We start from the raw sequence: 14,940 nt of genomic DNA, 5'->3' as shown, positions 1-14,940 counted from the left end.
TAATACTCATCAAGACAATTCTAAAAACCCCTAACACAATTAGGTTGCGTTGTTTCATCACAGAGTTCCTATGGCCACCTCCTGTCTCCATCATCAGATCAGTTCGACAGTACCATATTATTGTATTGTCATCAGAACTACATACAGCTGCCAATTATCATGACGCTACGATCCTTGGAAGATGGTTAAATTAGTTACCTTAGATTCCATTACATGTTAGTTACATACAGGTCGACCTAATGAAAGCTTGTTAAAAAGTGACCCGTTTCTATTTTCTTTGAGTTTAAGTTCAATGTAACGCTTGTATTGTGATATGATCGCTTGCGCTGATGGTGCGCAAAATGCACTGTGAGTTGTGTCAATAAGCATCTTATATGCACTTATTGATGCGCGCAAAATATACTGCTAGACACATGTCAAGATCGTGTTATAAAAATATCGAAACCTTAAAAAAAAAACTAAATGAACCAAGACAAGCGTTTAGTTTTTTTTATAGGTAATTATGCTATGCTATGATAAAAGTGTAGAACTGTCAGCGTAAACGAAAATTTCTATAAAAAATGAGACGTCGATTATCACACGTATGCTTCGAGCAACACCGGCTTCCGACACGTCGGAAGGGAGGGGCCCAAGCATCTTACCGTACAAATCTTTCAGCCATTTTTTGCGAGGGGAAAGGTGCACACAGTCGCACTTCTTATAGTTACACTTACATACAAAATTCAATCTGTAATGACGACACAAATACATAGAAAATGACACTCTACACAGACAAATCTTGCACACCTCGATCTGTTTTTGTGTACGGACGAGTCACAAGTGTCACAAGATGCACACTAACACATTTTCGTCGAAGAATTTTTGAAGATTTGTCGCTCGACCGATCCGCAATTTGTACTGGGCGAGCAAAATCGATAAATCCAACAATTACGTGAGACTAAAATATAATAATTGTGTTTAAATGTAATTAAACGTATGATATGTAAAAAAAATATTACATGTGAACATGTAACACCATCTTTTTGTAAATTTGATGTCCCTGACGACCTCTTTTTACAACAAAAAACCGAGCAATTAGGCATTTTTTCTTTTTTCTGCTGCTGTGTTTACTCGCGCGACTGGACTAAGCTTGGTCTGGTTAAAAATCCGAACGCAACTAGTTTCATTAGCCGCGCTAGATCAGTTGATCTTGTACCCAGGCAGAGGGGAAATAGTGCGAATGCCTCCTCCCTTCCGTGTTGCTCGAAGCACGTATGTAAGTGCGATAATAAACGTCACACAAAGTGCAGACTTTGTCACGTCAAAGTCGGTGCAGACTATGTCGCCCTCAGTATCATACTGTTATTGGATTCTCCGTTCCCGAATAAGCCTGAACACTCCAGTTGGCTCGAATTATGGCCGGCCGTCCATACGCCTTAGCCATTTGCCGCATAAATGGCTATAAGCGGTTCTATGATCGAACTTTGCTCATATTTCTTCTCTCAGGCAATTCCAGTTTTTGAACGACCCTTGTTACTTGGGAAATTCATTTTGAAACAATTTCCGGCACTGAAACTCTTAATTTTTCCTCATAGGAATGGTCAAGTTTATGTTCGTAGATAGGAAAATTATGACGAAGGACTATGCCGTTAGGGAATTCTCATGATTAGGTGTTTAAAAGTGTAAATATACCTACTCGTGAATTATTAATGCTTTAGGTATAAATAGACTTATTCAATGTCCAAATTATTAGCTACGACAAAGTAAAAAGCACAGAATATACAATAAAATATAGTAATTATACTATTATGTATTTTATACATCGCGAAGGTAAATATTTTTGATTAAAATTTTGAATACAAACACATTAGCTAGACTTTGAGTGACACATTACTTAATAATTAAACATTATGAACGTTTTTTCTTAGTACTTATACCAGAATATATGGACGTATAAAAATACACGTTGTATGTTATTTATATATAACTAACATACATAACTTTTCCTTTTCATTCACCTTTCAGATGCAAATTTGTTGCAGGTTTTCTTTTTTCTACGTGACAAACGCACTTGTTGCAAGCGTCACGGCAACATAGCGACCTCTCGGCGCTTAAGTGACGATCCTAATTTAATTCGACGGGATGGATGAGAAGAAAATCCGATCAATTCGTTCTTTGCCTTCGTGGGATGTTTTTAAAGTGAATTAGACTTGAATATTATTGTATATAGATACGTAAGTAGGTGTCATGAAATAGGTATAAATGTAGCCAGCTAGATATTGCATTATAAAAGTTATAGGTATGATATAATTTTCGTGCCGAAGCATCTTCCCATCTTCAGATCGTCGATGCTTCAGCACACACTACATCTCTTCACTTCAGTGTATGACTGAGGATTGTATGTTGTCTTCAAATCTGTGGGGTTAACGGGTATCGCCACAAGACTATAGCTTGGAGAATGTGGAAGTGAGCAGACCACATATATGCCGTAGATAGGATGGAAGATGGAGCAGAAAAGTACTTGAGTGGAGACCTCGCTCTGGTCTGGTACGCATATCATATTTTTGAATAATAGGTACCTTGTGATTTCTAGATTTTTTATAAATATGAGAGCAAACCTTTTTAGGGCGGCGAGTCTTACCCAACCTTAATTATAGGCCTTCAAAATATCCCTTTAGTCACATATATCATCACCGATTTACATGACCCTGGAATTGAGAGGAGGTAAAATAAATTAAAATATTTTATTTGAGCTATGTTCTTATAACGACACGGAAAAGGTAAAGTTAATGTTTGTCGCAGTTTGTCAAAGAATATTGGAATAACAAGTTCTACGGACGTGCGCGAAAGTTGCATCTGCGAATATTTCCTAGCACTTTTGAAACTTTAAAACGGAGCATGCAATTTCCGTTCCACTTTTCCCCAATTTATGGTCATTCTAACTCGCTCGACTTTGGATTGACTGTCATCGTCCAATGTTGGCGATAACGAGGTCGAGGATATAGAAATTGACTCTTCCTTCCATGCTAATAGAAGAAGAATTCACTTAGTAAAAGTCACCGGTCAATATTTTTACTGTTTTTTAATACGTTGTCAAGAATGATCTGGGGTTGTACTTTTACCGAGTATAGAAATTGCGCATCTTACAATTTCTTAATAATTTTTAATTAGTTTTGTCTTCAACCAGTACCAACAGTGTTCCTTAGTAAAACGTTCACGTTTCAGCAAAACTACTTATGTTTCTAATATATTCTTGGGTTTGGGTAAAGTATCACAGGGTTGTGATATGGATCTAACGTAAAGCCTTTTAATGAATAGAGTGAAGTCAGAATATGTACAAATTGTCTAATAAGCTCGCCCTGGCCGGCCCATTACGTTTCGCAAATAGACCATTAGGTCCCAGCCCCTTTGCTATTTCAAAAGGATGAAGGGTTAATTTACGAGCTCAAAATTTAAATCTACGAGCAACTTGTTTAATAGCAGCTTTCAGGGTTAACTGTGTTGTTAAGCCATATTATTATGAAGTGCCCTTCTGCGATTATAGTGGCGGCGAAACGTTGGAACGAGTAACTGTGCAGCGAAGTTACTGCGCTTGGAAAATGTTAATTAAATACAGTTTGAATTTAAAATGTACGATCCAATACATTGCCGGCGCAAAGCGTAGGTAAGCCGGGGTATGAATCAATAAACAAAGTAGAGGAAAGCGCTTTAGAACCTCTATTAAACTAGAAACAACGGGGCCGTGGTTTGGCCGGGCGAGTTCGCACGGCTCCCTCGCGTCAGTTGTCCACAATTAATAATAGAGGTCTGCAAGTGGAATGGCACATGTTGTTGCATAGTCTCCGCTGCATGCTGAATACAGATGAGGTTATTTATGTAAATTCGTGGAGCGGAGGATGACGGGCCGGTCTCCGTAATCCCGGGCGTCGTTAGTGATTGATGCCGCCGTTGACATTCCGCTTTGCAGACGATACTGAATCTTGACGTCGTTGGCCCAATATGTGATGTAAAGCGGTGTGTTGGGTGTAGAGAAGGAACTTACATACAATAGGACAGTTTCCTATAGACAAATGAAACTTGGAATCCTTCAACAAAGAGGGTTTGGGCTAGAGAACTTATGCTAGTCTGTGTAAAATGCGGATTGACGATTTTTCACATCCCTGTAAATTTTTTCGTCATATGAAGAAATCTAGTTTGTCAACAAAAAATACTGAACTGAAATTTTGTACGTAACATCTGACAAAAATACTTATTGGTTCTCTCCATACACATTACCTTCTGAGCTTTTCCTACAACAGCAAACCACTAAATGGGGATAAACGCGAGGAAATCCGCTAGGGCGCAGCTTTAGCGCGGACTAGGCAGGAAAATTCCAAGTATTAGGTCATTACCTATGAAATTGGCGTTTTGTTCGGAGAATTTCAACGAAACACGAATTTCCATACAATTAATTTTGCGGATATTTTTTTGATGGCTAATTCAAACCAAACAAAATTTTTCCAGTAATTTTTGACACCTTTAAGGTATGTTTTCAATATCTCCATTTCTTGAAAATTGGTACCATTAGAAAAATATAAGTAATTTTAATACTCGAACCGACAGCACATGAAAAGACCTATTTTCAAGGCTTAATTCTGAACACTTAACAATAAAAAATAACAATTAATTGTATGTAAAATCGTTGTTTATTGAGTGCACTGTAGTTTTATTGTAATTGTGTATGTACTTTTGTAAAAAAAAAAAAAACTAGGATCAGACTTATATCTATGAACAAAAACGCCAATTTCATAGGTAAGGACCTAATATGTCACTTTCAGTACATTTTTATACGTTGTTACTAACGTTAGTGTCTGTTATTAAAATTGTATAAATTAGGAGGAATTATAAGTATCCAATAAAAATGTATGAATAGATGATAAGAGTAATAACTAGGTAGAAAAATGCAAGAAACCATTGAAAAATACAATGTAATCGGGTGGATTTTTGTGATTGGATCTCAAAGTAATTTTAAAATTCATTTTATACGCGATGAAATCCCATTTTAATATGAAAACTTTATTACGTGGTTTAAATTTCAAACGTAGCACTTACTCATTCAGAATAGTGGTTCTCAAATATTTTATTAAATACTTAAAAAAAAAACTTAGACATTTTTGGCCAGACAGAAGTCTCACCAAATACGTAGCCATTAAATTCGATCTTTTAAAATATCATTACAAGCAAAACTAATATACTTAGTACAGACTTACGCCTACAATGTACGAGAATAGTTCTTTAACAATAGATTGCTATTGTTGAGCCTTGAGTAAAAAAAAACAACCTTAAAAGAATAATAAGAGTCTAGGTAAAATATTTACAAAGAAAATTAGCTCGAACAAAGACTTGGCAGTCCCTGAGGTCTCAATCTCTATACCTATAGGTATAATAGCCGATATGAAGAGCCGACGGCGTTTTACAAGGTTACTTACTACGAAATAATTAACTTTGCTCCGTGTCTGATTTTTTGGCCGCCTCCGGCTTATTTAATCATTTTAATCTTATTATTTTCTAAAAACTAAATGGCTTCCACAATGTTTTTGAACAATTTTCAGGTAGCTAATATGATGAACCATATTTTGAGCCATATAAGTAATTGGGACTAACTGAAATAAATATGTATATATGAAGGACTAATTATAGAGTGTAATAAAATTGAAAACCTATATAATTATGTATATTATATTAAAGAGTAACTACGTATAGTTCAAATTCTTCAATAAGTAATTTTCTCTATGTAAATTATTATACTTACAGCTATTGCTTAAATTACTCTTTAGGTACTATTTGTTTTATATTTTTAGTTAACAGTTTCGATAAAATAATAAAAATATTTTATTATTTTAGCCTATATATTTATGTCCCACTGATGGGCACTGGCCTCATCTCAAGCATGAGAGGGTTTGGGCTATAGTCCTCACGCTGGCCCAATGCGGGTTGGGGACTTCACATACACCTTTAAATTTCTTTGCGGATGTATGCAGGTTTCCTCACGATGTTTTCCTTCACCGAAAAGCTAGTGGTAAATATGAAATGATATTCCATACATAAGTTCCGAAAAAGTCATTGGTACGAGCCAGGATTTGAAGCCGCGACCTCCGGATTGAAAGTCGGACGTCAGATCCACTCGGCCACCACCGCTTTTCTAATTTAATAAAAACTTAACTGATATTATTTATAACATATTTTTTAAATAAAATGCACAGTCAGGTAATAAAAAGTGGCGCGTTTTCACAAACGGCGATTAAACACAGATTCCAATTAGTGCATTCTCTATGAGATGCAGATCTGGTCTGCAATTATTATAGCTTACCGAGTGTAGACGATCATTCGCCTCGATTGGACCAGATTACGAGTATACGTGACTTAAGTCAAAAACAACACTTTGCTTGTCTTTGCATCTAAATGGAGACTTATTATCTTCTTCTTTGTCGTTACACTCTTTGCGGAGTATAACCTACGTAGTAGGAGTTTGAGAGAGAGAGAGAGAGAGTTTAAAACAAGTGAGTCTACTAAACCGTAAAATTATTCAATGTTAGTATGTATGTATAAATTCGATGATCTTTGAAGAGTGTTGTGGTCAACTGCTGACATCAGGCACAGGTGTTGCTTGCTATACGATTACTCGCCATTTTCCGCGGTTGGAGGTCATTCTGGCAAATAAATGGAGACAGGAACACTTTTCCCTCATACGTGGGAACCGGTTACCGTTGCCCATGGACATAAGTAACATCGGAGGAGCCACTTATGCGTTGTCGACCCTTGAGAGCCCTGAGTACCCGGTTCTTGAAGAAACCCATGTCGTAGCGCAAAGGAAATACTTCAGGAGGTAACTCATTTCAATTTCTGTACGTTCTGGAAAGAAATGAGCGAGATGCAGCTTATTCTCGGTGTACCTACCATATACCTATCTAAGATGGGAATAAGCTTTGCTCCTTTGGCAGGTGCTGTGACAAAAGCGAATAACTTGTAGAATGGGTTCCCCTCATCTGGCATAACATTGTTTGTCAGAAATACACTTTGCATAACATGTATCGCAGAAACACTTTTAGTCGAATGATAATTTTGCATAACTATTACTTGGCATTACTGTTACTACGCATACAATACATTTTGCAGCATATTATTTAGCAGAAGATTACTTTCGCCGACTTTAGTTTAGCATAATTTTAAGTATCATAATCATCCTGCAGTATCAGTATACTCTTATTACGGCATAGTGATATTTTCTACTCCTCCTTCTTCTTCCTCGCGTTATCCCGGCATTACGCCACGGCTCATGAGAGCCTGGGGTCCGCTTGACAACTAATCCCATGATTTGACGTAGGCACTAGTTTTTACGAAAGCGACTGCCATCTGACCTTCCAACCCAAAGGGGAAACTAGGCCTTATTGGGATTAGTCCGGTTTCCTCACGATGTTTTCCTTCACCGAAAAGCGACTGGTAAATTCAAATGATATTTCGTACATAAGTTCCGAAAAACTCATTGGTACGAGCCGGGGTTTGAACCCGCGACCTCCGGATTGCAAGTCGCCCGCTCTTACCGCTAGGCCACCAGCGCTCAGCGCAGTGATATTTTCTACTATTAGCAGAAAAGTGGGCTAAGTTAAGTACGAACCGAGACCCCAACAAAATTGAACCTGTGCCAGAAAAGAAGGTTATATTAGGTTGGAACTGCGGCCTCCTATAAAAACGAACGGCTGCCGGAAAGATCCCAACAAAATTGAACCTGTGCCAGAAAAGAAGGTTATATTAGGTTGGAACTGCGGCCTCCTATAAAAACGAACGGCTGCCGGAAAAGTAGGTTAGGTTTGGTTAGAACTGCGACCCCCTACAAAAAAGAACAGCTGCCAAGAAAGTAGGTTAGGTTAGGTTAGAACTGCGACCTCATACAAAAACGAACGGCTGCGAGCAAAGTAGGTTAGGTTAGAACTGCGACCTCAACAAAAACGAACACATGCCAGAAAAATAGATTAGGTTAGAGTGTTAGAGTATAACATTAACGTAAGGTACCTATCATTAGATTATGAAATTTACTTCACAATTTTTTTACCCGACGGACACACTTTAAAAACTAGCAAACAGCAATTCCATTATAACTCTATCCGTCTGTATGTTACCTCTTCACGCTTAAACCGCTAAAGTGATTTACAAGTAGATTGAGACCCGTGGAAGGACAAAGTGTAGTTTTATTAAATCTTTAACACCATTCCTCGTAGACGAAGACTCAACTTGATAACTTTATGCCACCTAAATATTATGCAATACATTTATCTGCGAAAACAATATTCGTTTAAAAGACTATTATGAACATCAACAGTATGCCAAAACATGGTTCTGGATTTTAAAACTCTGCGAAATGATTGTATGCTAAATGATATATGCGAAAGGTAATTCTGCCAAACGACATTTCTGCCAAGTAACATTTTGCAATACGAAAATATGTCAAAAAACTTTCTGCAACACATTAGTAAACCTTGTAGAAGTTACCATGGCTATAGTCTGAGGCGAAAGGTTGCCCGCGCTATGTAATCGATGGGAACTGAGCTTGCGACTTTGATACCGTTGCTGTACGTGATCGAGACTCCGGGTTCAATTTCCAATTTCCACAGTCAAAGCTATGCTCCTGTTGACCCTTTCTCTCGTTTTTAATGTGACAGAGCGAGACAAAGCGCTCTGTCGAATAGTGAACTTTGGCGAGGATCTAGGCTTCCTAGCCAAGTCAACTTTGTTACAGTTTTAGTTATGATAGCTTTTGTTTGGGTACCTCGTTAGAATTACATTATATTAAAATTAGATTATAGAAAATTTTGATGTAGTCAGGCATCATTTTTATTTTTTTTGGAGTGTTGTTACTTAGCATGGTTCTTTCTGCTCCAGTGACAAGTGATTATTCCAACTATTATTATAATGCTATTTTGATGATATTGATAAGATTAAAAGCAGTTAATTATTTCATTTTAATTGAATAGGAGCTTGTTCGGGAACGAATATTGGGAATCTGTCCCGAAAGTAATAACATCATTTATTTTGTTTTGATTTTAATTAAGGTGAATAATTTCGAAACGGTTATTTAAACATTCCCAGTTTTCACACATTTAATTTAACCATAAACTTTTAATTTTAAATATCCAGTGCATGCGTGATTAAACAATGTTTTGTGTAATAATAAATTTATAATGATTTAATAAAATAACTATTATAAATTTGAATAATAATTATTGTGATTATTTATTGAATGTTGTATTTGTTTTTAAGATGAAAGTGGACGATTGCGCGAAATCGCCTTTCCTTACAAACATAGTCCGTATTTTCCTTTCTAGATATTAACATTACCTATTGAAAATATTTTGAAACTATTTGTATAATCCACAGCTATACTACATAACAAGTTTAAAGTTATTTATAGTAATGTGACTACCTACTTTACTTCGTTTTCTGTGTATTTTAATTTTATGGCGACAACAACGAATATTTTCTTACCTTATATAGGTACTTATTTAAACACAAATCAAAATATTTAACAAAATAACTTGATTTGTTCCCAAAGTTTCTTATTTCTATTGTTTATTCTGCTATTGTTTCTCTTATTTATGGCTCCTCTAAGATACGATGGCCCAGCGCCGGACCAAAGAGATGGACATGCGATGGTTAAGGCTCCTCTACACGATGGCCCAATGATGGACCAGCGAGATGGCCATGCGATGGTTGAGAGCATGCACTATGGAATGGGCCACGTGTAGATGCGCATGCTCCATTGTTGGTCCACTACATTTGATGTGCGGACGGAAAACGGACACCCCGCCGCGCCATAAGCCATCCGACACCACTACCCTCTCTACACTCTAGTATGATGACCCATCGTGGAGAGGAGCCTTTAGATGGTATACACATTGGATGACATCATAACAGTGTCCACACGGCGCCATGCTGCAAACTGTAATTAAAACAAATACTGGTAAAACATCTTCATTCATTTACAAAACACCACGGGCTACATAAACCCCTCTTAATCCGTAAACTTGTTGCTGATGAGAAAATTACTCATATTCAAAACGACTTTCTTATTAAACTTCTTGGAAACTTGAGTGGAGTATTCGAGAAATTTGAAAGGAAAATGGACAAATTCACCGCTGAGTCCGGTGGTGTTATTACAATCCCGCGGACGAGTCAAACGCTCAGGAGAACCAGTATAAGGACGCTCTCAGGTTAAGCTTAGATGTTACAGATCTCGAGGTCACAGTTACACTGGTCTTTTTTCTTGCATGCGCTTAGTAAGCAATGAGAATATACATCGAGTTGGAAGCGAAGGTGTGGCTTCATGAATAACGCAGTAGCCTTCGCCTTTGCCGTGTACTAGACGTAATAACGCCAAATATTTTTTACATGTTTCTTGATTTTTAGTGTTAGAGAATATTTGGTTTAGCATAGAAGGTACATACAAGTTATTAGTTTAACAGTTAAATACATTAATACTTAGGAATAATTTTATACAGATCGACATACTTCCAAACTAAGCAAAGCTTGTACTACCAAGCAAATACATACATAGAATATTTATTAATAAATGCCGTGTACAGATCATCAAAGATATACTTAACTGAGGGACAATTATGTGTAATTATAAGTACAAATATCTAGTTATTCTTAGGTCCTGGGTTCAAATCCCGATATCGAGATACAAAACCAGGACTTCCAGCTTCATAGCCAGAGTCACTATACTCACTACTGACTGTTTAATTTCCAATCATCCGTTTACATAGGAAATTAATCTTGAATACTGTGAAGTGTCATTCTGTCAATATAACCAATCTCTGGTCAGTTGTCTCAATAGAAAAGTATGTCAAGAAAAATCTATTCTGTGGCCTCCGTAGGTATCCGGGCGTTTTCTAAAATAAATATTGAAAACCTGATTCTTTCCAATCTGGACGTTCTTGGGCTCATTCTACTCAGAATCGACAGCATTCTCCATCCCACCATTAAAAAAAGATGTCCCAAAATGTCCATTCCATTACGTCACGTTTTAGTATGAAAAAATGTTTCACTTGTATGTGCGTGACGTAGTGGAACGTACAATTTTCATACAAATTTTTGGGACATTTTATTTTATCATCAGAATTGAATATGCTAGTGATTCTGAGTTGAAAGAACCCAAAAACAAAAGGATCTGTGAGAATCAAGTTTTCGATATTTATTTTAGAAAACGCCCATCCATCTAAAATCGACTTATTTATATAATACTATATACTTAATGTTACTGAATGTACCATATTCTTGTATGTACCATAATATATTCTTGGAAATAAAGTATTGAATTGAATTGAAGCATTGGATTGTCTTTATGTAGTATACATAATCTATAATTGCGGGTAACGGCAATACTAAAGTACCTACTTTAAGATCAAGTGTCCATCAAAGTTAGGTTTAGATGAAAACGCTAGCCGTAACTTTTTATACACGCCGATTTCGTAAGGAAAGATCAGTTTTGGGATTTTCTTACGGTTAGAAAAATCCGAAAAAATGTGAATAACTTCTGCTCTAATCAAAAGGTTTAATAAATATTAGGTTCAGAATTTTTTTGTAACATTTTGGCATAAGTTCAAATTCATGTAGGGGTATCGAGAGGCCAAATAGGCGTGTCTGACTGTCTGACATATTGATGTCGTGTACAAGGCTTGGAACCGGTTTTTTTCAACAACCCCGAAATAGCCCAATATTTTTAATTATTTTATGCTCTTTATGTAGGACTGAATCATGTATTTAGGTAACAACTTCGTATTATTAGATTGTCCCATTTAAAATAAAATAATAAACCAAAGAACGAAAAAGAACGTAATAATACCGGTATTTTTTGTATGAAGAAAAAACCAGTTCCGAGCCTTGGTCGTGTGAGCGTGAATGTGCAGGATTTCACGAAATAATAATCTCACGATACAATCAAGTCACTGTATTCCTTGTTTTAATTAAGTAACACCGAAAATATTCGATAAAATTACAAAACAAAATCACGATTACTTAAGAGCGTAAGGTTTGTAAGCGACCATCTCGTGCGGGGCGCTGTCAACTAATGAAGTAATGACGTCCCGCGCCGCGCCGCCATGACATTTACAACTCCACTCGGGACTATCCGCTCTTAAAATAAATCAACTTGTCAATGTCAATAACAATTAAAAAATAATCGTATTAAATAAAGCGCGCGCCGTTATGACACAATTTTCACTGTATCATTAATAAAGACTTTTTTACCAAATTGATAAAGAAAAACAAATCCACAAAGGGTTCTTCAAGAGACTTTTGCAGTTTCATTTCTATTTCGCCAACTTTATGAAACTGTACAAGAATATCTAGGTACATCATTAAAATATAAGGAAGGAGTAAGAACAGTACAGCAATGCAAATGATAACTTTAAATTTGGCAAAGAGACGACAAATTTTCATTGCAACTCAAGACGGCAGGTGTGCAACGCGAATGAAGAAAGTAAAAACCCACTTTGCCGGGAATATTTTTGTAAGTAAGGTGTATCGTGCCTGGTGCATGCATAATCACTGCTTCCGTTTCAAGGTGCGGCAACATGGAATAGAATGAACAGACAATCCTCTTTTTACTTTGCCGTCCATTAATCGGTGTTTAGCAAACAATGTAGCAATTAAATTTCCACTTTCAAACCTACCGTTATAAAGTGACCGAGTGCTTTTTTGTATCAATTGACGCAAATACTAAAAATAAAACATTTTCTCTTTTACTGGCGCTTCAGTTGCATTGGGCCCATCTCCGATTTGCGAAAAGCTTAGCCAGTTTCAAAGCTTTGTCCAATTATTGTCTTTATCTTAATAAATACCTATTTAGTCAACAATAAAATAAATAATTAAGTTGCAACAAACACAAAAACCACAGCAAATAATCTTGCAGGTAACAAACGTACAGTCAGCACAACTATTAGCTTACATTTCCTGCATACATATTTGTGAGCAGGGTTGCTAAGAATAGCACTAACAAGCCCTTAGCAGCGTTCAAAGATTCAAAGCAAGAAAAAAACAAACCGGCCAAGCGCTAGTCGGACTCGCGCACGAAGGGTTCCGTACTACTACGCAAAAAACAGCAAATAAATCACGTTTGTTGTATGGGAGCCCCACTTAAATATTTATTATATTCTGCTTTTAGTACCTACATATTTGTTGATATAACGACTGGCCGTTTTGTGCGCGAGGAAATTGTCTCGCGCGTATGCTCGCTCTGTGTGGACCCGGCTATACACTTATTTCAAATGTGACAAAAATCCGTTAAAATGGGTATAATTCAGTATACTTTAAAAGCTGTAAATATTTTTTTTTACGTAAAAAATATACCCCTCGGAGTAATTATACCCACACCAATAGGTATGATATAACCTGAACCTGACTGCCGCGTACCTTATTTCTTATCGCGTTGGTAGAAGAATCGGATTTCAATCCTTTTATTAAAAAGCTTTTGATTGATTCGATTGATTTTATAAGTACTTTCCAATGACTAGGTATCTACTTCGTGCTCGAACAAAGGAAACACTTTAATGAAAAACATTTCTTTTCAATAAGTAAACCCCTTGGTAGAAAATAAAAATTTACTGCGTTGGAAATACTTAATCGTTGTGTTTTTCCGCCCATTACGAATAGTCGACATATTTATTATTTGTTTATTTTATCTATATTGCACAATAATATTGTTTAATACATAATAGCATATCATGTCGCGAATTATTGTAGGCAATGCCACTTACTTCCCAAAATAATACCTCAGGAAGAAATGCTAAGGGCTCTTAATGTTGTTAAATTATGGATCGCCTTTTAAAATAGCAAGCAGAATCTGTACCTCTGATGGCGTTACAAAAGAAGGCCAAAAGAGAAAAAAATCTGCATTTATCTTCTGAAAATAAAGAAACACTGGAAACGACTAGGGATCGTTTTAGGTATAAAATGATTCTTTACTTGACTTTTAGAAAACATAACATAATTAATAAACTATGTACATGCAAAATATGAGAAATGAGTATGCAGTTGCTTAGAGAAGTAAATGGACTATTCATAAATATTTAAATATTGTGTTTATCTCGTCAACTTTGAACACAGTAAAGTTTCTCCCTTAAGGGGATCATTTTGCACACAGTCATCTCCCCTACAAATGACGGACTCATTTTTAGGGTTCCGTACCCAAAGGGTAAAACGGGACCCTATTACTAAGACTCCGCTGTCCGTCCGTCCGTCAGTCACCAGGCTGTATCTCACGAACCATGATAGCTAGACAGTTGAAATTTTCACAGATGATGTATTTCTGTTGCCGCTATAACAACAAATACTAAAAAGTAAGGAACCCTCGGTGGGCGAGTCCGACTCGCACTTGTCCGGTTTTTGCTATTTACTAAACCATGATGATTAAGTAGGTGCAGGGTCTTTTAAAGTAAATATAATTAACAAGATAAGTGTAAGGTGATTTTTTTTTATTTTAACTAGTATGAAACATTGTGTTGAATGGAACCCTAGCAGGGTTCGTACATGATTGTGTCAGAAACAGGGATAGATATTTAAAAATAAAAGAAATAAACGTCAGTATTTGGATCAGTTAAATAAAAGGGTAATTTCGTCCACCATTACACTTCGTTTTTTACTTGGTTTTGATAATTTTCGACTAGTCATCTTAAGTCTAACATCCACAACGAGGAAATGTTGTAAGCAGAACGGACAAAATTATTCAATGTCACTTAAGTGTTATATGTATGTATATTAAGATGAGCTAGTGTGATAAGTAGATGTCTGTTTGGCCCTATGGTTGACTGGTAGAGAATGCCATTTGGCATTAAGTCCGCCATTTGTACATTTTTGTATATACTTTGTGCAATAAAGTTTAAATAAATAAATAAATAAATAAGTTCTCTTGCTTTTATTTCAATATGA

The sequence above is a fragment of the Cydia splendana genome, chromosome 7, assembly GCF_910591565.1.
Source record: "Cydia splendana chromosome 7, ilCydSple1.2, whole genome shotgun sequence".
NCBI classification, from domain to species: Eukaryota; Metazoa; Arthropoda; class Insecta; order Lepidoptera; family Tortricidae; genus Cydia; species Cydia splendana.
Note: the sequence above shows the minus strand (reverse complement) of the source record.